The sequence below is a fragment of the Sturnus vulgaris genome, chromosome 2 (genome assembly GCF_052056855.1).
Source record: "Sturnus vulgaris isolate bStuVul1 chromosome 2, bStuVul1.hap1, whole genome shotgun sequence".
In the NCBI taxonomy this organism is placed as follows: domain Eukaryota; kingdom Metazoa; phylum Chordata; class Aves; order Passeriformes; family Sturnidae; genus Sturnus; species Sturnus vulgaris.
The window spans coordinates 59484170-59512059 of record NC_142244.1 but is presented as its reverse complement, the minus strand read 5'-3'; the positions used below and the strand labels follow the sequence as shown (position 1 = coordinate 59512059).

General features: G+C 40.3%; 1 protein-coding gene across 4 annotated transcripts in view; it reads right to left on the bottom strand.

Moving 5' to 3' along the window:
- Positions 1-27890, bottom strand: part of ENOX1 (ecto-NOX disulfide-thiol exchanger 1) — a 353807-nt gene that overhangs the window by 243275 nt on the left and 82642 nt on the right. The window lies entirely within an intron of this gene.

The window sequence follows — 27890 nt, the reverse complement described above, 5'->3', positions numbered from 1 at the left end:
AATTCTTGCACTTTTTGTATAAATATGACCTCTTGCATAAGACATGAAATTTAAAATCATCTCCTTCACGGATATCATTGAGTCATTCCATTACCTCTGGGACAGATATGAATTATGCATTCTTTGATTCTCTTTAAAATTTAGATGCACAAGGGGCCATGGAGAAATCGAAATGGTACTAAAAATACAAAGCATTCAAGAAAGAAACAATAACTTGTACGCTACGAACTGTTAGAGTGCTCCGAAGGCTCCCTGCCTGGACAAGAAAAGCACATAAAGCACTGAAATGTAACAGCAGGCCTCCATGCTAATGGCTGCTAGTGACAAGGGCTCATTGAATGTCACTGCTTCACATACTGTGTACTGTTCATTTCTCTTATCTGTGTGACCTCTCTTTTGAAATGACTGATGAAACTCGCCTGAATTAGCATCTTCGCTTCTGGGCATTTGCCACCTAGAAGGCATTTAGTAACATCTCTACTAAATACAAAAATAAAGCATGGGGGAAGAAAAAAAATCATAATCTGAACAAAAAATAATCACTATGTCTGTCAAAGAATACTCAGTGTGTAATGCAAAAGGGCTTCTCTGAAGCCTCTTCATTAGGTTATTTTTTTACCTTGACACCCTTTAGGAGTATTGGCTTGTCACAATACATGCATTCACATTGCATACTTGGCTAACATTTTCATAATTGGTGTGAATAAAAAGAAATAGCTGTTACTGCAAGAAAAAAAAGAAATGTGTTCTGTTCTGATGCCCTGCTGCTATGATGACCTATTTCACACTAGCATCTGTTCTCTTCTCATGAACCACTCCAGATGTAAGCTGGCAAAACAGCACTGCAAGTATGTTACCCAGACGTCCACTGAGTGCTGCAGATGTTTTCTTCCATGCTTCACATTTAATGTGTGGCTGATTAATTTTTTCATTATTATCTCAACTACTTGGCACACAGATTTTCCTATGCAGTTTGCAGAATCCAAGATCTAATTTGCAGCCATAAGAAGGAGTTCCCTTTGTGTAAACAGGTTCATTAATGTCTGGAATAACGAGTCAACAGAGCCTTGGTCTGAATTGCCAAAAAAAAATGCAAACTTCAGTAATCTATTATGCCTTGATAATATTTGCCTGAGGATTTAACATAATGTTCATTTCAATTTCAAAATTACAGATGTTTGCAATATTCAGATGCATCAGTCTGACCAAAAATATTATGCCCATTCTCTGCCTCAAGCCCTTGACCTGAATGAGGTTAGTGACAGGGATATGAATGACTTGAGTGGAAAATGAAACACAAAAGTAGTTTTATCGTGAAGTACAATATTTCTTCTGTCACTTAACCGTTTTTTCCCCCTCAAAATTACAGGGTAGACTGCAAATCTTCAAGGCTAGCAGTCACAACAACAGTCTAAGCGCCATTTAAAAGAATAATAATTTATGAGGTGCCTTGGTAGAATAGCAAAGGTCATAGAGTAAACTCCCCAGGGAAGAGAGGATGACAAAGGTTACAAAGATGACTAAAGGCTCCCCTATGGAAAGGAATTTTCTTGGAAGGAAGATGTTTTCTTGCAACAGCTTCATCTCACCTTGCACACAGTTCCTCATCCAAACGAGCAGTTCACCTTTAAGTTAGCTAAAAGGGCATTGCTTGCAGAATACACTTCCAGAATTCATAGATTAGCCTTGGCCTTGTACCCACTGAAGTCCCATTGAAGTGCTGGCAGGTGGAGGACACTGTGGGTCTGTCCCATAGGACACGAGGGGGATGCCTGATGACTGGTGTGATCCCACATGGGACAGCAAGCTTGAAAAAATCTCCCGAGTCTTTGCAAGGCAGTCTCCAAATAAATGCGGCTTTTTTGTGGCAACTGGTACCATTTGCAGACCTCCAATAGATCACCACAAACTGGTGCAATTTCTCTTAGAAGCAGTGTGAGGAGTTGGCAGGTGAGGACCTAAGACACACGTTTGACACACTGCTCCTGGACAGCTGTAAATATGAGCACCAGCCATCACTCTACGAAGCAGTTTGGGCAGCTTTTCCTTGCCACAGCTACAACATTCCCCTTCTACAGACGCTGCAAGTACAGAAAAAAAGGCAAGCATGAAGACAAGCAGGAACAACTCTTTTTGGCACAGCTCCACTTTCTGCCAAAACATCTCTGGGCTCATAAAATACACATGAACTGGAGGGAGAAGCTGATGCTGCAAACCTGGGAGTAACCAGCGGTGTCTACAAAACATCAGAGTGATAAAGAATAGCTTAACCTGAAGCCAGCATGCAACACAAGACAGCTTATCTCTTCAGAAATGTGTGGTCATAAACATTTTGAAAACTGACAGTTTCCAACTGTTCACGATCAGTTATGGGAAGTTTCTGCAGCTGGATCAATGGCTGGCACTTGTGGAGGGGGCTGGCATAGCTCTGAAGGGTACAGATGTAACAGGTGCTGGTAAAGAAGAGGTTATTGACTGCTTTGAGTATAAAGGATTATATATAATTTCTGTAGGATAGCTGTGAAAGCCCACCTTGCTGGTATTTGACCTCCATGCCAGGCTTCCCAGTTCACCTGGGAATCATTGAGGCAGATTATCTAAGAAGTGTTTGAAGATGCTTACCTATTTTCTATACTAAAACCAGGCATTTTCTGAAGGGGGAGAATGCTACAGACATTCACAGTATCTTCAATCCCTTGCTCCAGCAGTCCCTGGTCCATCACAACAGCCCATGAAGCCTTTGGCTGGCTGTTCACATCACAGAACATTTCTACAGACCCATAACTATATGCTGATGACAGCAGAGTGTGCCTTTGGGAGAGAGAAGGGCAGAAGGCAAGTGGAAGGTGAGATGCAGCTGAGCAAGACTCCAATTTAAACAGCATCTTTTATCCTGCACATCACCTGCAGGAAGGAGGGAATGTCACAGAAACGCTGCAAACACATCAAATAGCTGAGGCAATGCCCACTCCTGAGTGACAAATCCACTGGGTATGCTGCCAGGCAGCCCTCCTGAACCTGCCCAAGAAAGGGAAGCAGCATTTCCACTGTGTGATTTGCCTCACGCTTAGAGCCGCTGACTCCAGCGCAGGAGCCCGCCCTCAATGCCAAGCCTTGGCGGGCTTTACATGAGGGGTTTTATACTCTCCTGTGTTGGTTTTGCACGCCTTGCCTTCCTTTATTAATTTTAAACAGAAGGGGGGGATGTAAATTCACCATTGGGGATATGTCAGTGTTTGCTCAACATGCTCTATATACCTTTATTAATTTTGTATTGAATGGTGGATGTGATTTCACTCCAGGGGGAAATCAGGGATAGCAGAAGGTCTTTCCCACAGCAGGACAGCAGTGGGGAAGGGGAGGTAATTTCTCTGTGGGTTTATTTTGAGTGATTTATGTGCTTCCATGATTTCCAAAGCTGAAGAATTTTGAGCTTTCATGAACAGGCAGTTTCAGTGCCATGACCCACTGGTCTAAAGAGGTTGATTAACTTAATGTAGCATTTGTTCAAGTCTTAGAGCTAACAGTACATTTTAAAAGCAGCAGATGTTGCCTTCTTATAGTGCAAGAACAGTATGTAAAGAGGGAAATTTAAAAGATTTAAAAATTGAGACCTATTTCCAAATAAGACTTATTCTTTAACAGTACAAATGCATAAACACCATATGAACTACGAAAGGGTTGTTATTTGACACAGGTTTACAAGGTTTAACTCTTGGCCACGAAGTTTAATTTTTGGCTCACTGCAGGAATTGCCTGTGTCTGTGGGAACAGGTTGGCAGCCTGTGACTTCCAACAGTGCAATTCCCAGCCCCCAAACAATCCAACGCTTGGCTTGGAGCATGCAGGGATACTCAGTGCCCTGGACTGATGGAGATGATGTGAAGTTGCTTACTTGTACGTAGCTTTTTGCTATTGACTTTCAATTCACACAGTGTGGTTACACTCCAGTATACCCCTTTGTTTAGACTCTTGGTCCCAGGATACCTTAATTCACCAATATCATGACAATGAAGGGAATGTTCCCTTTTTATCTGTCCTGCTTACTTTTCAAGAAAAAAGGTTTTCAGAGGGGAAAAAAAAATACCCTCATGCCTCCCTGAGTTTCCAGAGATTCCTAGGTTGCATCTTCTCCATAATAAAATAATGAACGGTGGTGTCCTGATGGGTCTGGGCATTTAATGTATGACAGTCAAAAAGCACAGAAGCAACGGGTGCTGGTTTTGTTCAGTTTTTCACTGCAACAAATTTCACCCCCATTTCATCATGTATTTTCTTAGCCACATTTCTGCAATGCCAGGTAGAGAGGGCTGCTCCACTTTTCGAACCCTCTGAGTGTGACAGGTGTCTTTTCTTCTACTTAATTAATTATTTGCTTGAGCAAAACATACTATATGCTTGAAAACTGAATTATAGACAAGCTGGCTCTCCCTGCACCTGTACAAGTGATTCTTTTCCTAACCTGGTGCAGCTGGCACATGAACTCCTTGTGTGACTGACAGCAAGGGCAGAAAGTTTCTGCTCCGAGAAGCACAGTTCCCATTTTGAGCACCAGAAAGTGCAGAACTGCTTCATTTGAAAAATGAGTGAAGGAAACAGGAGAGAAAGGGAATAGGGGAGTGCAGCTGGCTGTCATGGGCTCTCTAGGTCAGCATTTTTATACCTGCTGAACACAGCTGGATTTTGAACACGTGGGAGGGAAAGAAGAAGGGCAGGATTTGGAAACTGGCTCACATCCATCCAAGATGATAACATGCAATCCAGGGAAAAGTAATAAATACCAGGTACATGTCACAGCACACAATGCTAACAGCCTTTAACAACGGTTAATGCAACGATCCTCACCAGCCTCCTTGCTGTGCTGCCAGCAGCTTGGGTGTTACCCAGGACTGAAGGCAGGCAGACAGGCAGTAAGGGAGGGAGCAAAGGAAGACAGATAGCCCTGCCTAACTGTGAGCATCTTGTTCAGGATCCTGCTTACTAACCCCATGTAGGGTTATCAGCCAGTGTTCCACATCATTTGTCTACTAGATGTGTCCTTATCCCAGTTTTAGCTAGGATAGGGTTAATTTTCTTCCTAGTAGTTGGTACAGTGCTGTGTTTTGGATGTATCAGGAGAATAAGGCTGATAAGACTCTGATGTTTTAATTGTCGATAAGTAGTGCTTACCTTGAGTCAAGGACTTTTCATGTTCCCGTGCTCTGCCAGTCAAGGAGTTGAGGGAGTATGGCCAGGACAGATGATCCCAAATGATCAATGGGATATTTCATAACATAGAACATCATGCTCAGAAATGGGCAGGGCATTTGGTCAGTTGGTGGTGAGCAACTGTATTGTGCACCACTTGTTTTTCTGGGGGTTTACTTCTCTCTTCTTTTTTCATTACAATAACTATTATTATAATCATTAGCAGCAGTATTATTGTTATCATTAATATTAAATTTTATTTTACTTCATTTATTAAACCGTTCCTATCTCAATCCACAACTTTTACTTTTTTCCCAATTCTCCTCCCCACAGGGAGGGGTGTTGGGAGATGGGGGGAGTGAATGGCTGCATGGTACTTAGTTGCTGGCTGGGATTAAACCACAGCAGTCCTGGACAAGCTGCAGGTCAGCAGTGGTATTCTGTGCCCAGTTCCTCTCCAAGTCCTCCAAAAATAGAAGAGGGAATGTTTACTTAAGTTTTAGCTTTCATATTTTTCATATTTCTGTGCTGCATTAGTATATAACTCTGAACTTCATATAGAGTGTTAACAAGCTCTCTTCACAGTTTAGTTAGACAAAACAATCATTTTCTAGCCTGAGAACCAAGGACACTGTTGCAGCTTCAGGCCCAAAAAGTATAAACAACAGCAAGTTGAGGAGACCAATCTGGGAGGGTGTGACTTCAAGGCATCAGAACTGGCTGGAATTACTGTCTCTGTCCTTCACCTTCCTGCAAGCTGTCTTGCCCTCCTCTCTTTCAGTGGAACTGTTTATAAAACTCTGGATGAGAATTACATTCAGTCATTGCCTCTCTTCACCCTGGAAAAGAGAGGGCTAGAGGGACCTCATCACAGTATTCCACTACTCAAAGGGCAGCTACAAAGAGAATGGAGGCTTTCTCTTCTCAAGGAGACACCGGGAAAAGAAGAAGGGCAATGGATAAAAGTTGTACCAAGAGAGGTTTCAGCTCAATATGAAAAATAGATTTTTACTCTGGGAACAATCAACCACTGGAATGACCTCCCAAGGGATATGATAGAATTTCTGTCTCTGGAGGTTTTCCAGGTGCAATTGGACAGGGTGCTAGATATTGTCATCTAGGCTTCTTTTTCCACAAACCGTTGGACAGATGATCTTTCGAGGTCTTTTCCAATCTGGGCTGTTCTATGATTCTGTAACTAGCTATGCCCCAAATCCAATTTCTCTGGAGAGTGATTCCCAGAGCTTTCCATCCAGACTTTCAAAGCTGCCTGTATCATCTGCTCTCTCTCTCGCTGAGGTTAAGGTTGTCACAGAATAATTTGTATTGGAAAGGACACTGAGGGTCCTCTTGAGCTTAAAGGAGATTGCTCAGAGTCTTCTCCAGTCAAGTTTTTTACAGCTTTGAGGTTGGAGATTTCACAGCCTTTCTGGACAATTTGTGTCAGTCTTTGATCATACCTATGGTGACTTTTCTCCATCCAAATGTATACAGTCAGAATTTCAAATGTTCCAAATTGTGTCTGTTGCTTCTTTTCCTGTCATCATGCACCTTTGAAAAGGTCTGATTTATGTATCCCCTCCCATTAGGCAGTCTTAGACAGCAGTAAGATTCCCCAGTGACCTTCTCTTGATCTGAACAGTCCCAGATGTCTCCACTCCTTCTCATACATCCTCTGCTCCAGTTCACAGTACATCTTGGTGGTCCTCCAGGGGCCTTGCTTCAGTCTACCTATGCCTTTCCTGTACTGGGGAGCCCAAAATCAGGTACAGTACTTCAGCTGTGGTCTCATATGTGCTGAATGAAGGACAATTACAACTTCCCACCAAGCTAGGTCCAGCTAAAAATATCCAAAGTCAGCAGAGCACAGAGATAGAACAAAATACCCTACAAATATGTGCCCAAATGTGAGCAAAAGACACAGAGTTTTAGTATGACTGGGGTAGCACTGAAAGAGAGATTAAAGTCAGCCATCCAAGCCCAGAGCAGTAGCAGGCTCACAGGTAAAGCAGCCCAGCCATTTGGGAAAGACTATACACATATGAGGGGAGAAAGGTAGGGAACACCATAATATTTCAAAGCACATAACCACTTATATCAAAGCAGCTACAACTGAGCTTAAATTACTGCTGATCCTAACAGGAATAAAAACAGCAGTAATTTCTCCATTATAATATAATGGAGAACTGTATCATGCAAACACAGATTTTTTTATTATCAGTCTAGCATGATTAGACACTGTACAGCACCATCATGAATAGATCATAAAATGGGCCAAATGTGGCCCATGAACCAACTGACAGTGGAGGCATTTCTGCAACACAGAATATATACATAAAGACTGCAATCCATACAGTCTTTCTTACGAGATTACATATTTGCATCTGCTATCCAAACCAACAATATCCTGCAAATTAAAAAAAAAAAAAGAAAAATCATTGCTTGGCAAAGTCTCATCTCCAATACACAATACCATAATCTCCATATACCATGAAATGAGACTACTAATAACAGGAGGGAAACATTTCTGAGATACCAGAAAGAAAGCATACACACACAGGGGAGGAAAAATAGTGATGTGTCTACCACCTCTGTGAGTAACTCCCTCAGGAAAGAGTCATTTTAGCATTAGGACCATGAAGTCTGCATGAGACATGGTAGCAGTAGTAAGTCTAAAGAAAACAACAACCCGGAGGAGAATGCTTTTATCAGGCCTGCAAATGCTGTCCCTACTAATGAAAAAGGAACTTTGCATTGCCATGGGGGTTTTTTACAGAGGCAACAGCAGCACGAATTGAGTCCCTATCAGGAGCTGATCATAGGGAACAATCAAAAGCAAAACTCGAGTTTCTTCTTTGTTACTGGAGAAAAAGAAAAGGAATGAAGGAGGATCTGACACCTGGAATAGTGCTCAAAGCATTGGAGCAAAGCTTCTGATCAGTTCAATGATTTGGGAAATCTGCCCATCAAATAGGAATTCTGGTTAACCTTTAGGGAATTACTCAGATGAGTAACTGCCTGCCATGGACACTCTTCTGCCAACACAGATTTCCTATGTGGACAAGACTTTCCCCAAGTCCCTTCCAATGATCAGAAACATTGTCCACTTCTTCCATTTTCCTGGAAGGAAGGCAATAAAAACGTCAAAAGTTATTGAGCTGTACAAACTTTCTCTTCTGCCTTTTTTTCCTTTTTTTTCCCCAACTTTGCCCTCTGTCAAAAGAGGCATATTCTGGTTTCATTTGTTACTGGTTTGTTACAGAGAGTTACTTGCAATAAAGTCTTATCCTTGACCCAGCAAAATTTATGCAGGTTTATGCAAAGCAGAAAATGGTCTTTTGGACTGAACTGCCTCCTCTAAAACCAGCGTTTATGACTCTACACACAAAATACTTCTAGCAAGGGTAGAAGCACTTGCCATGTTTGTGTTTATTTTAAGTAATGGGATGAGACTAGGGCCACACAGTGATTTTTTGTGGTTGGGAGAGGTTAGCAGTGCAACTGAGGTTGAAAACTGCTGTCTTAAACTACTCAGAGCAAGCCACAATATAGAAATACATTCCTTTTTTTCGACTCCAGACTAGAAGAATGAGAAGTGCTGGTGGGAGTTCCACAGGACTACTTCTGGCTAGAAAAGCTGCCCAGATGGAGATTTGCTGGAGCTCCTTGCTGGCCTCCTCTTTCACTCACAGTCATGTGTCACATAATTAAGCCTGGAGGGGATATACGTGTGTCTCATCATGTCCACATGAACATACAAAAAAGGTCTGCTTGAGCAGAGTGGAGGATTTCTGGATTTCTATCAGCAGGAATCAGTGAGGACACCTGAGGGATTCTGTGACACCACATCATTGCAGTAACGAGCAGGCAGATGCCCTTGACAGAGGGAAAGGTCATTATTTTTCTGCATAGTTTTCCTACCCACATCACCAGCCAGCTCACTTCCAGTTTGGCAAGCTGCTCTTTAAGCAGAAATCAGCCTGACAGAGACTTTAAGAAATGAAAGTATAATTAGGATCCGTTATATTTGGGATGTGTCTTTGCCATGTTACCGCTGACTTTGGAGCCTGCAATTACTGGCAGAAAGCTTTTAGCAAAGAAAAATTTGAATGAAAAAAAATAAACAACTCCTCCAAAAAACAGCAAGCATGTATCAGGGTGTGTCATCCAAGGGAGAATCTTAATGGCATCCTTTCACATCCCTATAGCCCTGCACATGGAAAGATTCTGCAGAACTAGCCTGTGACTACTAAACCCCAAAGAGCAGAAGAATTCTGCATTGGAATAAATTCTTCTTGAATCAATGCTAAAATTGCAAAGCACTCCACTGCACTTCAGCCACTATAGCTACATAAAGTAAGGTTGTTTGGAACAAGACAGGTTCCTCCTGTGCCTGCAACTGACTTGTATGTGCATTTGCAATATGCTCATTGCTAAAGAATCTATGTCATGAGCTGGTAAAGGAAATACTAATAGAATAATGGAAAAGCTGCATGCACAGGCAGTTTACACTGAAAACTAAGCACAAACAGAGGTCAGCTCTGGAAAAGATGGAGATAGGGCCTCTAGTAGCCTAATCCTAAAAGCCATAATCTCAAAAGAACAGCAACCCTTTGTGCAGATAACTTCTGTGTCTGCAAATACACGTGCATATTAAAAATCATAAAAGCAAGACATCTGTGAGGGATGAAAGCTCTCATAAATAATTTCCAAAACCAGGGACAGCTGCATGTACAGCAGCATACAATGTATTTTGCACCCTACAAACACAAGTGGGGCTCTTCTCTGCAATACAAGTTTCTACTTTTGTAAATGTTCTTCAGTTAGATTGAAATATTCCAATTCAGTTTTTTAAGCTTTCAAACACAGAAACTGTTAAAAAATTAGAAAGGGATTTTCATGGGGTGAAAGGGGGTCACAAAGAAAGCCTGAGCCTGTTTTGAGAACTGGTTCACAAAAGATGTCCTTACACATTCTTTGACTACAAGTTTGCAAAGACAATTCTCTAGATTTCTGCAAGGTCATTTCAGGTAAAGGTTTGAAAAGCACACTGTTTCTTTAGATATCCGGGTGTATATCCAGCAGGAATTAGAATAGCAAGAAAATCTGTTTTGTTTTGTCTGCCTGGAATCTGTCACCTTTTAAATCAACTTCATAAAAACACTAGTTTCCATCTGCCAACAGCACCACAGTGTATATATATATCTACAGTGCTTTAAGTGCAGAAGAGGATATCAAGTCCCTCAGAAATCCCATGCTGTTCTGTTTTGGACATATTTTGATGGTATTTCCTACAAGTTTCCAAGTGATGGCTGTGTCAGCAAGCTCTGGCACAGAACGGCAGCCAGCTGGGTGTGGACTAGACAGCATGTGGACAGGAGTCAGGCTGAGGACAGCACTGGAGCCAGAACGGTTGTATCAGTACTGGAAATAAGGCTCTCATTTCTAAAGCATTTGCAGGATACACCCCCTCTAGGAAAAAAAAATTAAAAAGAAACAAAAAGAAACCGAAAAATAAACACTTGATTTTAAATTAGTCTTTAAATCTACATTACTTAGAATTACATTTTAAGAGGATGTATGACTAAGATGGGAAGAAAAAAAAAAAAGGCTTCTAAATTGTTAGCTGCAATTTTGAGGAGGATATCACAGAAATGATGTTTAAATGTCTAATCCTGGCAGCTTGTAAATTGTTCTGTACAGCTCAGTAGCACCCACTTGCTAGACATAGAAAGGTGTGCAGGTTTGAATTGGTTACATTATTGTTGGCATAAATTTACTCCAATTAGTCAGAGAGCTGGAAATGTCCTGATTCAAAAAAAACCCAAAACCAAGTTAATAGTTAATACATATTTGCAGGGCAGCTTGGAAAATCTTATGAAAAAAATGTTTTTGAAAATCTTTTCCTCCACTGAACAGCTCAGAGAAGACAAAGGCCCGTAAGGGGCAAAAACATTGGTTATTTGTTCTCTTTTGCTCTTTACAAATGAAGCAAACTACAGTTAATATATTATGCATGTCTTTCAGCATATTTTTATTTAGCCTATTTTGGTTTGCTGTGCCTTGGGAACTTTCACTTTGTTTTGTTTTGCCTTGGGAACTTTGATTTGATTTTGTTTTTCTGGTTAATAACAAAAGTGAAGTATTAGGGCAGGACATCAACCAATTTACAGCATGTGAGATTTGTTTAAGTTTCAATGAAACAGCCTCTCAACGTCTCTTTTCCACTCCCTTATCTTATCAGTCACCAAACCACTCTCAACAAGCTGGCTTGTCAGAGGAACAGCACGGGCCAGTTGTTATTAATCATTTCATTTCCCGCTAACAGGATCTGTTGTTTCACCTACAGGAATAAGACAGACTTTTCCAGTAACACACTATAGGGTCTCAGTCCTGTACAGTTTGGGCACAGAGTCCAATCTGTGCCTTATACAATTTGAATTATCATTAAGGTTGTGATTAAAATGGATAAGCAAAAGATACTCCTCTGTTGCAAGGAATTTACTCCTACTGCAGAAGTGAAAGAGGGAAGCTGAACAGCAAAGCCTTTGGGAGAAAGAAGGGGAAGAGAGGACAATTGCCAGATTAGACAGTCACTACATTCACAACTCAGTAGTACTTTTTAAATTTTATTTGAGGATAAGGGGGTCTCTTTTAGCTTTTAGCAGCATATGGGAAAGCTGAGGAGCAAGAATGGATTAAGGAAAACAGGACTAAAGAGATGAGAATGCAGGTTGAAGTGTTTTGACGGGGCTGAAAATCATGTTCTGAGTAAATAACCAACAGAGTGAGGCAGAGAGTGGGGAAAAAAAAAGGTTAGAAATTATCTGCAAGGGCAGGAGTACAGAGTACAGAAATGAATGGTCACACAGCAGCACTGAGGGGTAGGCAGGCTCTCCTGGGCAGCATTTGTCTCTATCCTGCCCTACCCCACCAGATGGAGGGCAGCATCTATACACCATTGCTACAATAAACTGCTATTCTTGGGTAGCTAATTTCCCCCTTCCTTTGCTTCCAAAAGGATATTCTCATTCAGAACCTAACTTTTCTAAAACCTTTTTCCAGCCTGGGGCAAAGACAGAAGCATGGACAGACTCCTGGAGGGTCACTTTTTATTTTCTGAAGGATACACAGAAATAGTCTGTTTGTACATGTCTAGACAATAACATACAAATGTGCTGCCCTCCTCCTAATAAAGCTGCAAGACAATTTGGACTGAACCAGCTCTGTTTCTTGCCTCTTCAAGGGCTTCAAGCTTATTGGTCCCATGCAGCAGAAGTTATTCCGAAACTCTGAGTGGAAAGATTGTCCCAGTCCTTCAAAGGTGGTGGAAGACAGTTCCAGGATGTCATCCTCCTCTGTCGTCTTGTTTGAGGACCAAAGTGGAATTTTTCTACAGTGAACAGCACACCAGAATGGAAATAATCTGTTTGCAACAAGAAATTTGTGGTCTCTCCTCTATGTGGCCCACTTGCAACCAAGCTTTTCTTCTTCCTACAATTATTCTGTTTTTCTAGTGGTGATTTTGATATTTTTAAAGTGCTAGGGTTTTTTTTTTCTATTAATATATATGTACGTATGTATGTATTTATTTATTTACCCTGGATCTGGTGAGATAGTGAAAAGGTGCAAATTAACTGCTGAAGAGAAGCTCCTCAGACAGAAGCTGAAGGCACTGCCTGGCTGTCCAGGTGAAGGAGAAGCGAATTGTCTCACAGTTAAACTGTCTGGTTCTGCTAGGTCCCTCCCCCTGTCCTCCTCCCTGCACTCTCCTGAGCTGCTGTACTTAGTTGTACTAAGTGCAGTTGTACTCTTACCACGAGACATTCCCTGGACACAGGTAAAATATCTGGGAATCACACTCTGATAGGCTTGAATCAAGCAGGAACTTTCCTGGCTCACAACCTGGGAATGAGCTGAAAAGGGCTGGGAAGATGGTTCCATAACCCTCAGTGGCAATTCCCCCTAGCATCTTGGTACCCCTCCTTTGACAAAGCTTTCCAGGGTACTTCATATGGCTCCTATAAGATCCACAGGAAATTTAAAAGACAGTTGCTAAAGATGGACTGAAATACAAACTGCTGAAGTGCCTTTTTGGTGATGTTACTTGTTCTTGGGCCTGATAGTTCTCGGCAGCAAGAACTGTAAATGCTGAGATTAGACTGAAAAACCCAGGTTTGAAAGACAGCTGGCACAATTGCTCAGCTCAACCCCAAGCTGCCCACCATGATGCATATCTTCAAGTGAGGACTGCAACTGTCTGTTAGGCACAAAGCAACCAGTAAAAAGAAAAGGAAAAAAAAAAAACCAATAAAACCCCCAAACAAACAAGAAAGGAGCCCCTGGGAGAAAATGCACCTTTTGGTTGGCCCTGAAAAAGTGCCTTTTGGCTGCTTCAGCCCCAAAACCTTCCTGGTGACATAAGCATATTGAGAGCAGAAGGTATAAGCTGTCTGACCAACAGCCCTGAAGATGACAGCACTGAAGCCCATATCAGGGCTCAGCTGGCCACATGTGGCAGCATTATCTCTTCAAACTACTGCTTTTGCACTCACTGCTGCACCAAAGCATGGGACAACACTGCTAAGAGCTGAGTCACCAAGACCTGATTTTTTGTTTTGTGGTGTTGGCTGCAAAATGAAAAAAATTTCAGGATGTTTCTTTTTGCCAGTTCTCCTGCATTAAAGACAGATTTTTTTTAAATGAAGAAAAAAATGGTGTAGTCAGTATTAGACTACTCAGCAGTCAGTGCCAAAAACCTATGTCCACATTTAGATAAGAGAAAGAGTTTCTCTTTTGCCTCAGCTTCACCTGTAACTTAAAAGAAGTTCTTAAGGAAACAATCACCTCTTTACCTTTCCTCTGCATGTGGCATCTGAAAGGATTCCCTCCCCCCTTTGATGCTAGCTGGAATTCATTCTCATCGGTCCTCCTGCACAGGCTTTTGGAAGTGTAACTCCACCATACCCACAGGAAGCTTGTCCCAGCTAAGGAGGCATGAGATACACCAACCACCTCAGTGTTTGTTACCCAGTTTCACATAAGCCCTCCTGACTCCAAATGAGCTGCCAAAGTGACCGGGTGCAGTGTCCCCCGGCTTAACTTGGGCCCTGAAAGTTGCTTATTTGCATCAGTGTACCACTGCACCTGATAGCATTAGATCTGTCTCTTAATAGCAAGCTTAACGAGGCTAGAAGTGCCAGCACTGGAGTGTCACACCCTGCCACAGAGACACTATTTCACACTGGAAAATAATCAGTGCAGTTGTGACTCCTCTTTACTCTGCTGCCATACTTGGGATGCAGAAGCCCCAAGGTGAGGCCAGAATTAACTGCTCTGGTTCTGCCATTCTTCCAGCTCCTCCCTTAGCACTCAATGTGCAGTTGGTTTCCTTAGTAGAATAAAACCCAATCCAGCCTTTCCAGGATGAAAAGCAGAACAGAAAACCTCTACAATGAGAACAGAAAACCTTGCTAGAAAGTGATATTCCATAAAACACTTCCATCAGCTTTAACTTCATGCACTCGATACTTCTTGGCATCCTCTTTTCAAGCAAGTAACAGAGCCATCACACACTTACTCTAATAAAGCAAATGCAATATCCTTTTCCTCCTTGTTTTCCTTTCTCCCTGGGGTTCATATATTAAAAAGAGGATTCTCTACATGATGTTTAGAAAAGCTTCCAACTATTTATTCACTTTCCTTTATCACTGTGCTGAGGTTGCACCCAGCTGATACAGAGGTTTGGTTTTTCCAGCTGGGAATCAGACTGAGGCACAGCAGTAGAAGCAGCAGTCAGATCCCACCGGCAAGACACAAATTTTCAAAGCTGTTGTGAGTATGAACTCATTTAAAAATAACTTAAGAGCCATTTAAATTAATTACAAAAAAAAAAAAAAAAGGAAGAAAGCTTACCTTACTAACAGCTTTAGGGTCTGTACTACATCTCATCTCTCAGGCTGGATCCCAGATGGTCAGAGCACCAAATTGCTATTTGAGTTTTAATTATTCTTGTTATTATATTCAAGGTATGTCTGGAGACAAATTATGAAGCCTCTTATGAGTGGTCAGGAAGTAGGAACACATAAAGAGCATCAAAAGGCCCTGTCATACCTTGCACTGTGGCAAGGTTCAGGTCACCAAACTGTCCCATGCAGATCTACCATGATTAGAAAAGTCAAACACAGCGTTTGAAAATCTTTGCCCAGCTAACATTCATGCACCATGTTCCCTATTGGAGACGCTTCTGGAATCTGGGTTTACTTGCAACACTTTTCAAACACTGGCAGAGGGTCCCAAGCTGGCCATCTATGGCCTTGAGTAAAGATTACTGCAGAGCTGATTTGAGGTGCTGACTTGAGTCTTGTTACCATTCTACTTCACCCATACCGAGTGAGTTAAGTGCAGAATGATGGCATATGGGAAGAAATGCTGGTTTCCCTGGCATTCCTCCATTCCCTGACCTTGATCCCACACTCAAACCCACACCTCCATTGATATCACTCATGCACCAATCTGGGTGTCCTAACTAGGTTCAGGATGCAACAAGGCCAGAAAAGAAAAGTCACTCCTGAAGAGAGAAACAGCAGCTTGAACTGGGGTCTGAGGCAGAGGCAAGCAAACGGGCAGACAGTCCCACTTCAAAATCTCATTTGGCTGGTACATTGGAGGTATTCCAGTTGCCTTTGCCATATTATTAATTCATGCCCTCTTCACACATCATTGCCTGACTTAGAGTTGCACAAAACCTAAACATATATTAAAAACACTATCATTGCATAAACAGCTCATTAAAATGGATTTTAAATGGAGACTGTAAAACTAAAATAAACAAATCTAAACCAAGGGTAGAATGCCCTTAAAATTAGAGATTTATGCTTGACTGAAGAAAACAAATGAGAGACAGTTCTCTCATTTCAGCCCTACAGACATGCCTACTCAACTGTATATCCTACTCAATTGTATATCCTGTAACAACTTAAAAGGGAGATCTAATGTGATTCCTCTGTGGGTAAGCACTAATCTCCTTGCTTTCACAGACAATGGAAAATAAACTTGAGTACTTGCTAGATTATTCCAAACAGACTCTATTTTCTGTAATTCCTCAAAATAGATCCCTTTAAAGATATGTTTATGTGCTCAGCAGTTGTCCTGTGCTTCATCCACCCATTATCTGAGCTGCAAAGTATGAGACAGAGGCTGCTCCTCTTGACAAAAAAGTCTGCTCTGATGCTTTGCTGTAAGACTGTGCCCATGCTAAGAAACTCTGCCTTGAGGGAATCATTTTTTCTAACTCAGTGGGCATGTATCAAAGGACAGTTTGGGTGTGAAGGGAGCTTACAGATCATCTAGTTCCAACCTCCATAACATGAGCAGAGACATCTTCCACTTGACCAGGTTGCTTAAAGCCCCATCGAACCTGGCCTGGAACATTTCCAGGGATGGGGCTTCTAAAACTTCCCTGGGCAACCTGTTCCATTGCCTCTCCACCCTCACAGTAAATAATTTCATCCTAGTATTTAATCTTTCAGTTTAAGGTTATTACTCCTTATCCTGTTCACATGCCCTGGCGAAAATTCCCTCTCCTGCTCTCTTGTAGGACCCCTTTAGTTGCTGGAAGGTGTTATAAGGTCTCTCCAGAGCCTTCTCCAGACTGAAGAACCCCAATTCTCTCTGCCTGCCTTCATTGGAGAGGTGCTCCAGTCCTCTGATAATCTTTGTGGCCCTCTTCTGGAACCACTCCAACAGGTCCATTTCCTTCTTATGCTGGGAGCCCCAGAGGTGGATACAGTAGTCAACATTATCAAAAATCCTCAGAGATTGTGTTTTAAAGCAACTGAAGTGACCTGGATTTTACAGCAGCATTCACTTCAAAATGCATAGATATAGAAGCATTTTGAAGTGTTCAGGATACCACAATAAGAAAAGAAATTGACCTTATCCTCTGCCCACTAGGACTGCAAATACAGGATTTGACTTTCTGACAGTATTTTAAAAAACATTTTTAACTGGACTTACAGATCACAATTAACAGATGAACAACCTAGCTGAAATACAGATCACTCAATGCAGCAAATTCAATATCACATTTAATGCTTTGGAAATCTTCCCTTCTATCTGGCTGCCAGGGTCAACATCTGCCTATTAATCTTTTTAGAACAATAAACATATCACTTTGAGGCATCACATTATATGATTATGGGACTGGCTATCAGAAGGTATGTGGCAACAATAAAACTCAAGAGTACTTACTGCTTAATATGCTTGAAATCCAGCACTTTGCAGCTTAATGCACTACTACTGGGAACACTAGATACAACGTCTAATTTCCAAGGGACATGATATGTTCAAACCCAAGCAGGAAACAAAATTAACTAGTCCAAACCACGAGATTTTGAAGAGTAGTTTAAAATAGCAGGTTTTTCCACTATAAACAGTAATATTTAACATACAATATCCATGATTCTGAAACAAATTTCTGCATTTTGCCTTCTGTTCTCTTACTCATTATCCCACTTTGGAAAGGATGCCTCACAACAATCCTTTCTATGGTGTTTTATTAGTTAAACAATTTTCAGCTATTTTAACAGTGTCACAATAAGAGCTAAATTTCCCAGTCTCTATGAGGAGAGAAATTACCATTTGATTCCACACATATTTTTTTTTAAAGTTCATTTTCACTTGGACCTTTAGCAAACCACAGTCCTTTCCACTCAAGGGTGAGACAGCAAGCATAACGAGAGAAGAGGGAATTTCCCAGTTCTGTAGCTCTAGTGTGAATCACAAAGGAAATTTTACACTTTCTTCCAAACAGATGTCATGGCAGAAGAAGTGGACACACCCTCTGCAGATGGATCTTCAAATGTCTCAGTGCTGACAAAACATGTTTCAGTTGAATTTTACATCCAGAATGACCCACTTCTATTTCTCATGAAGCTGTTGCAGCATCCCAGCAAAGGCTATTCAACTTTTCCCTTGACTGTCATAAGCTTTCCAGAGTTGGGAAAGGCCTGTTAGACTAAAAGGACCTCGAAAACGACCTACCAGCTCAGTGCTGTTCCCAGGAGAAATTCTTCAAACATTTCTACAGTGAAAAGGGATGTTTTCACACTTGTGTAAGCTTTAATCTGAACTAAATGTGTCAGATAACAGAGCAATATCTGTTATCACACTCAGTGCTATCAGTAGGGAACCCACCACTCTGAACATCACAAATTTTTTATCCCAAATGGTGTCTTTTGATTTAGTGGATTTTTCATGGAAGACCTAAGCAAATCTACTCTCAGTTGGAGACTTCCTCAGAAATCTGCCACAAGTCTCCTGAAGTCCAGTAATATTCGGATGCCACAAAACTAACACTGCTGCTGGTAAAAAGGGGAGTGATCCTATTGCTGTCAGTGGTGCTGGCATGTGCTACAGACACCAAACAGCTGCATTTACTTTCTGCCTTTCTTTACCTGTCATGCCCACCCTCACACTTCAGCACAGCAGCTTATCCACTTTGGAGGTGGTTAGTGTTTATAGGATTGTCTTGGCACATCATAGAAAAGCAACAACGATGGGTCAAGAGTGCTATAATGTCTGCCTCAACCCCTCACAGACTTCATCCACTGTCACTGCTGCCTTCAAAAGTGCTGAGAGCTCATGCTGCAACTCATATGCAAAAATTTCATTAGGTTCTTTCAGTTAACAAAACAGCACTTCAAAAATTAGAATGCTTCTGGCTGCCTGCAGATATTTAAACAAAATGGGAAAAAATATCCTTCAACCCACCTGCGAGTGACCTGCATTTGCTCTGTTGATAACAGCCCATGTTTCCTGCCACTCTTGCACAGCTTGAGAAGATTTGTACCACTCCTACTGCCTAAGCTCCTCTTGAAGAAAAACACTACTCAGGCTGCTTGAGCTCAAAAACACAAACCTTAAGATAAACCAATCTACCTTTAGACACATCACATATTTCGTAGCACAATGTCAAGTGTGCTGAGTTAATTAGGAGCTGATGATCCTTCTCCCAACTTCTATTAAGGGAAAATTCATATTCTGCCAGATCAAGGTAACTAGTATGGGAGGGAGGATCAAAACAACAAAAAAACCTGTGAGAACTGTAGTAGAAGTTATTCAATAATTATGCTCTCCGTTTTTACAAAATCCCCAAATATCCAGAAAATCATGATCAATTCTACTTCATGTAATACATCTGCTGCATAATCTGCTGGCTAGGTCTTTGATGTTCTGAAAAACACCAGTAACTGTCATAAATAAATCCTCTCTAGTTATTTGGCTGCATAGCTCAACTAATATTTCACTTTACCACCAGTAAAAATATTTCACTTTACCACCACTTTCACAACACCACAAGTATGAAAGCCCACCAGTTCTCTGGCTGGTATAATTGGATTAAAATTATTATATTTGAAGGCAATTATGCCTGCAGTGTGGTGTATCACTGGCACTTCCATCTTTCCCTTCAGTCAGCAAAGAGCTCTGCTGCACATTGCGAGGAACATTTGTCTTTTGTGACAAAGCCATGCCCACGTTATAGTCTTGCATAGAAATCTTATACAATGTCAGAAGTGTTCCCTTATGTCCGGGGAATACTTTGTCTGGACAGATAGAAACCATAAAGCAACACGGAGAAACATTTCACCAAGAACAAATGACTTGTTGTGGATTTGTTTCGACTACTACTAATTATTTCCACGTTCTTTACTTCCATGGCCCCAAAAGAGGGGTTTTAAATGATGTTATTAAGTTGATACATTTGTGCTCATAAGAAGGAAGTCAGAAACCACTGTTTCACATCTGCTGTTTTTCATTTTGTACTTTCCAATTCCAAGGTTTCTCACTGACTGCACAGCACACAGCCCCTCCTGCTTTCTCTTCCCTTCCTCTCGACCAAAAATAGCAAAAAAGCCAACCCACATCAAATGATACTAAAATATATTTAAATTACACTAAAATACTCCTTAATATTTTGATAGCTTTATAAAAAGTTCAAAATTTTGTGCCTCTATTTGCTTTTTTCCAATAAGCCCCCTAAGACAATGGCTGAAACATACAGTTATTTTTCAAACAAGCCACTGTTGCTCTTGGCAAATATTTAAGCAATGTCTTTTGCCAGATTCTTTGCCAGCATGAACTGCCTGGCTCCTTCCCATGGGATTTACAGCCTCAAAAGTGTACTCACCCAGAAATTCTGGGGAAAAAGAGGAAAATTAACGTAATTGGTAACTTAAAAAGTAAATATGTGAGATCAATATTGCTTATGGTATAGCCAGCATCCCCCATCATTACTTGCATTAATCCAATACGGATCGTACATAGTGCTTCCAGATGAACAAGCTACAGCATCTTGAAGTCCTAACAACTTTTATAGCATGCCCTTGAAGTGTCCTGTTCCTTTCATGACTGCAGAGAAAATATCACAATCCCTTTACATTTTCTACCCATAATGATAGGGTGAGCAGTGCTGAGAAAAAAAAATGCAATCACAATAACAGAAGAAAAAAAACATGATTCATAGGCATAGAAAGTAAATCACTAGGAAAGCCTGTCTTGTCCTCCTCTTTATTTTGCTCATAGGTCAAACAATCTTAATGAAGCCTCCTCCACACACTCACTTTATTGTCTGCTTTCATATAGAGCACAGTCTTTTCAAACTCCTTAGTTATTTTTAAAAGCTGTGCTGAAAGTCCTGCATGGGTTATACTGAATTTTTTTTTTTAAGACCTGCCACAATTGAAAGTATCAAAGCTCAAGGACAGCACCATGCTCTGCTCTGTGATTTACCTGCCAGTATCAGGTAAAGTTGCCAGTGGAAAACTATGAATTATGATTACTCCTCTGGGTAATCCACATCAGAAAAGGAAAGGTGCTGCTATCTAACTGCATAACTTGCCTCTAACTTTCAACATACAAATGAAGGTTGTTAGCTGCCTGCAATTTTATCTCTTTACCAGAATAAAGGTGATAAATTACCCTATTACATTTTCATATGCAAATTTAAAGCTGGATTGATGTCAGATCAAGAATCTGCTTCAGCAAGTCTGCCTTGCTACATATTTAGTCAAGGACCTTTAACTAGGTAGAAGAAGCAGAGGATAAAAAGCCTTTGGGCAATGGGGAGCAAATGGTGGAAAGCAGGAGAGAACAAAGGTGCATTTGCAGCACTGAGACATTACTGCACTGCCTTAGTCTGTTTTTCCCGGTTGGTAAGGGTTGTTACAACAAAGTAACACAGATATCAGCATGACAACATCCAAAGTATTTTCCTAGGATCCCTGAACAGCCAAGCTAAAGTCTTTGCCATTGCATCTTCATTGCTACCTGAAGCTCCTCAAACCAGCTAGATGGAATTGCTAGCCTGGAGAAAGCTGCCTTGAAGTGCTGAGCAGAGATTCAGAGTCCTTGGAAGGGGCTTTACCACGTTTCCTCTGGTGTTTTTATCCCACTCTAGGCAGACTCATTCCACCTATTCTCCCAACTTTGCTCCATGCTATGCTTTTCTACATTTTTCCTTGGTTTCTTTTTCTTTTAAAGTGACTTCTCTCTCCACCTCTTCTGCTACTTTTCACGCACAGCATAAAGGGGATGAAGATGAAACAGCCGCTGTATCTGAACATCATTCAAACTGATTCCCTCCTTCACTCTATTGACAAGCCTAAAGTCCAGTTCCAGCCACTCCCCACCACTTCAAATGCTTGTTTTTCTTTTAGGTAAAATATTCTCCCAGACACAGCTTGGAATTACTGAGACACTAGTATTGACTGGGGAACACGCTCAGAGATATATACAAACAGAACAGATCAGCAAAGAAATGTCAGATATTGTAATTTGAATTACTAGCACTGATCAACTCAGCAATTTTTTCAGACCACAGAAGAGAGTTCAGAGATCTCAAATATAAGAGGTCAGTATGCAAATCAAACCAAGAAACAAATTTAGGTCAAATCCTATCCCAGAATAACATACCCATTTCCCACTGAGTCACAATGTCTAGATAAAAAATTAACTCGAATTTTAACCTTGTTTAATACTCTGAACAGGGGTAATCTAATAGCAACCACCAGGACCTTACTGCCTGATGTCCAAAGCAAATGGGCAGAGGATTCTCTGCTAGAAATCCTGTCTTTGTTCAGCATCTTCTCCAGGGATGTTGAATCTCTTGGGCTCATGAAAAGGATGTAAAGGAAACAGTTTATACTAACTCAGAATCTACAAAGTGAAGGGACTCATTAAAATCCTTAACAGCTGAGGCTGAATGGCTAAAATGCATTGATTTTATGCAGACCTGTGGTGTCAAAATTCCAATATAAGTTATAATACTACCTGTACTATTTTTTTAAATATCTTTTCTTGTTCATGGAAACAGCTATTGATGATGGGCAGGCATAATCCATTAAATTTTTTACTTTAGGGGGATTTTTTTTGAAGTATATGTTTATTGTAACAAAAAAAATCCCTTACTTCTGAATTTATCCAGCTATTTTGAAAACTGGATGTGAGACTAAAAGAACAACATACTCTTCTATGGTTTCTTCATTCATACTCCTGGAGTACTGAGTTTCTTTTTGTCTTTTCAATCCATTTCTTCCTGAACACCAGAAAAGAACTTGAAACAATGATTTCCTCCCCCCAGCCACTAGTGAAGAAAAACCCAATAATTTCACATATTTTCTTCTCATACCAAGAATCTTGCAATCATTTCAGGTTATGCCAAGTACAGGAGTGACCCGATGCAAATACGTGACAGAACACTAATAACAGCAAGTTATGGTGGCAGCTTCTCAGACATTATCACTTAATGTCAACAGGAATAGACTACTGTGGTAATCCTCCAGAATTCTGTTATAACTTGTTTAAAGGTATTTATTTAATGAAAACCAGAATACTCTCTATATAAACCCTGCAAAATTTCCAACAGCAGTAGACAAGAAACAGATCTGTTTTCTTTGAACCTGTAAAAATCAGATGCCTTAAGGTAAATAATTGCACCTCTGAGTTGTTTGGGTCTTTTTTCACATCTTTCTGTAGTCTTGAGATTAAATGAGTATCTGCTTCATACTTCCCTGCAACTACATTTCAAATAAATACTCAGTGACAATTCTTGCCAAGTTTCTCCAGACTATTAAGGATGCACTGAGTATTTCTGGACTTCTTTGGAAGAGGATGATATGGGCAACACACCCATCATCACTGAGGGCTTGCATCATTGCTCCAAGCACATTTCCATCACCTCTGGAACAGCTGTGTTTGTTGCTATTTCTTTATCTGTGAAGTCCTTGTTCCACTCTTGGCAAGAGGAATTTTATAGCACAAGGCTTTTGCAGACAGAATTCTTCTTAAAACTTACTTTCTACTATATGATATTTTAGAGTTTTAGCCATTTTTCCTGCCATCAACCATGTAGCAACCATGCTTTAACAATCAGCTGCTATTCACTCTGCAAAACCCTTTCTCAATCCTTGTTGAGATCTGCCACGATGCAATGTCATTCCTTCTCAACACTCCAGATTTCAATTGACAAAATACAAGTTTTTTCAAGTCTTACAAAAATTTTAGCATGACTTCTCCATTTATTTTGTTTTTATTCTCCTCATGCACAATTAAGAAATTGTATTTCTTTGGTAGGGTGGGTCTAACAAAACCTAGAAACTCAGCTTGCTTTTCTATAACTGCTTGCAGGCAGCAGGAACGGGTGCCAGTTGCATTTGGAAGTATTGTTGTAGGCAGCAGTAGGTTCAGAGAGAATGTCATCTGCATCCAGTCAAAGCAAAGGACTCTCAGCAGAAAGAATGTTGTTTCTCCATCCTCAGAAAGACTCCAGCTCCCTGGTCTCCTTGCTGCATAATTCTGTTCCTGCTGTTTCCGACAGCTCCAGGGTTCCTTTCACACCCTGTCCCACCCTCTTCCTTGAGATGTGAGTTTGGGATTTCATTTCAATTTATTTGTGCTCTCTTCCTTAAAAGTATCATTAAAGAACCTACGTGGGAGAAGCCCTATTTAAATCCATCTAGGTTCAACAATGGCAATAAAAAATGATTGCATGGTTAAGCTCATAGAAAGCCAAGCACAAGACCTGGGCCAGTATTCTTTTAATCAAATAATTGCTATTCAGGCAAGACTTTCTATGCAACAATTATTTCTTTTTAAAAGCTCCCAAAGTACTTGAATGAACTCAAGCACTTGAGTGACTTTATTTAATTCCCATCATAATACTGTATTATAAATACATTGGAATATTTCTTAAGCTTTGTATATATTTTCTTTCCTAATCATACCACTAGAAAAATAATACCACACTCCGGGACAAAAGAAAAAACACTGTTATTGGGAAGAAGCTTCTTCTTCAGCTTGCCAAGCAGCTACCAGCCTTCCAAGCAGCAGAAATGGCATACAGTGGGGTTGCTATACAACACAATCAGTGGGGTTTGGAAAGTTGCTTTGCTGTTTCCAAATGTATAATGACTGCTCTGAAATGACTGTGTTTTGCAAGAGGAGGATTTGAAGGGAAGCAGGTGGCCACTAACGACAGTAAACATTGTGCTGCTGTCAGGGATGGGGGAGGAGGAGGGCAAGAGCCTGATGGCAGAATATTTTGTTTCCCCATGACCATCTCAGAGAAGCACTTGCTTCATTGCTGTGATACATTTTCAGTCCACTGAAACTCTCCTCTCCAAAGGTTACCTTTTTTTAAATATGGTAATAACAATATAGCTAAATTGGTTTCTTGCTTTCTCTTGATAATTTCATCATCACAAAACTTTCACATAGAGTAGTGCTATGCATGAAGGGTCACCAAAGACTTTTGCATTTTTATCATATATGTAATACAGAGGAAAGAAAAAGAGAAAGAGAGAGGGGGGGAAGGGGAAAGGAAAAAAATTGATATTATTTACTTGTCTTTAACAGGCTTGGATTACTTTCTGAGTATAAAGAAATTCACCATACCATGTAGACATGACAGTGTCTGTGCTTCATCAAAATATTTTTATACAGCAGCCTCTTTTATCTATAGCATGGATTGAATTCTACCCACCACGCAATAATTTCAGAAAGATTTTCCACAAGAAGGATGATCTCACACTCCACAAAATACATCTTACCTACTTCATTCACATTTCAAATTACCCAGCCTAAATACTAGCAACAAAACCAAATATATACATACAAACATATATATTTTCTTTGGGAAGAAATAATTGCAGCATTCTGGCTCTGTTAATTTAGAAGGTATTCCCTGGCCAAATCCCAGTAATTGTAACTCCCACCAACAAAATCCTGTCCTCACCAAAGTGAAGGACTGCAGGGCTGGAGTAATTTACAAGGGAAGTCAATAATGCCATTAGCAGGAGGTGAGCTGCATGTTCTCCCCTTCTACCAACAAGCCAGGGTGGTTCTTGTATTTAATTAATGTACACCTGCTGTCATTTTTCTGGGTATTGTGCTTGTTTGTGCAGACCACCAAGATTATAGAATAGCACAAATGCATCCAGCAAAGTGCCCTTAACAGCATTTGCTTGCCAAAAGAGAACTATCTATATTCTCAGTGAGAGTTAGGAGCATTTGTGGTTAAATGGGAAAATATATTAATAGCTTCCCTGTTTCTTCTCCTCTGCAGGCTAATGTACTCCAGAAAACAGATTTTGTTTCAAAAGAGCAGGAACATGTCTGGAAGAGCTCCTTGTTAAACTACTGGCTATATACAGATAATACCATCCTGGGGACAATTTTTTGCAGCTACTTTAAATGTGAAGTAGCATTTTCAAAATCATTTTTTCAGACAGCTCTTCCACACGTGAAGGGCTTGAATTTTGATGGCCCTGAAATAACAGTAATATTGCCTTTGCTGTAGAGTCAGCTCTGCAAGATACTAAATGTCCTTGACTTTCATTATTTAAAAGTGCACCTTTCCTCGTAGGATTTTACACTAAAATAATCCTTTTAGGATTGTGGAGGACCCAGCTGGAATAAAAAAAAAATAATAGTAGTGATGTTAATAGTAATTCTAATAACGAGTAGTGTATTGAGCCTAGCAGAATTTTACCTTATAAAAGAAGATGCTCCATATCTTGGTTTTTGTAGCCCAGTATCAATATTTCAGCCCTGAAGAGGTCATGAAGTTCAACCGTGGTAGGTGCCTTCCCACCAAACTATTCTATTTTAGTACATGTATCATCAGATAGAAACTGTCACACACTGAGGTTAAGAGCTTGGTCAAGCACCTGTTTGTTCATCCCAGGGCAGGAAATTCTCCTACTAAAGCAGTGTGAGAAATTCCACCTCTTCCACAAGCAGATGCCTACACTCCTTCAGGAGGCAACCAACAGGGATCAGCGGAAATGTAGAAAAGATAAACATCTGAAGAGTCAGCTAGCACAGACAGCATCTCCTGCTTAAAAGCCAATGTTGTTATTTTGGAAATAACAATTAGTCTGTCAACTGATGCATGATAAAGATTGGCAAATAAGGCAAGAGTTCACAATTACTTTTTCTTACACATTCAGATATGCTAATACAGCTAACTTACGTCACTTTCCCTTTTAGCTTCTTGAACTGTTTTGTTACTCTTCTGTTTTTGTATGCTCTACTTGTGCATTGCATAAGTATCACTTATTCAGTGAGAAGAAGGCAGGGGAGAGTGATGAATCTCCATTAAAATGGAAAACATGAGCCCAGAATATTTCATGTTAAGCATAGAGAGAAATTTGTTTTCTGATGAAAATAAAACAGACCCTTGAACTTAAAAGTCAATGACATGGAAAAAAATACCAAGAAGATATGATTTATAGTAGTAAAAGAAAGTTATTCAGTAGTCAATAATTTTTCAAAAGGATTAACAGAGCATATGCAACATTATCCATAATGAGACAGGGTAAGTATAGGAAGCTCAATTTGCACGCTATTTGGATTCAACTGATATTTAAACTGTTGATATCTAAAGTGCTGCTGTTGTGGCAGTAAAGGTGGAGGTCCTGCACAGCCTCTGAAAATTAATATAGTTCAGAGAAAATTACAAAAATTGCAACCCTTTTCATATCTAGTGGGATTTAAACTATATAAGAAGGACGGTTTTGATGACTAAATTTCCTTTTTTTATCATCAGGACACAGGGGCTGGCTAAAAAAAAAAAAAAAAAAGGCATCAAGGTAACTTTTTGAATTCAGATATATCTGCCTCTGGGATTCAACTAGGAATTTAATGCCAAATGGAAAACAGTAGGTAAGCATGAAAGCTGAAGTAATTTATCACTGCTATCTTTTCAACAGATAAGCATTTCTTTGTTTGAACAAACACACATTACAGTACATGAAAAGAAAAATATTTTGGACAGCACAGCTTCCATAGGGCTTTTACATAATGAAATTTCAGAAAACATTCAGTATAAAAGTTTTGGTGCACAAAGAAGATTATTAATTTTCCTTCTGCATGACAAATAGATAAATACCTCTATGCTAAACACAATTTTAAAGCACCATACACTGTTCAGGTTCATATTTTCAATGCTTCAGAAAGCACTAAGAAAGGTACTCAAATTTTTAATTTCTTGGCATATAAAGTTAACAAAGGCCCAAACAATTCAATTGAAAACCAGTTTAGCTGATAGATAATAACAACTGTTTTTCTCTAGACTGCCACTTACAAACCCAGCATTGAAACACCCTGATTTCTTTCCATCTCATACATCAGTACCAGTCATA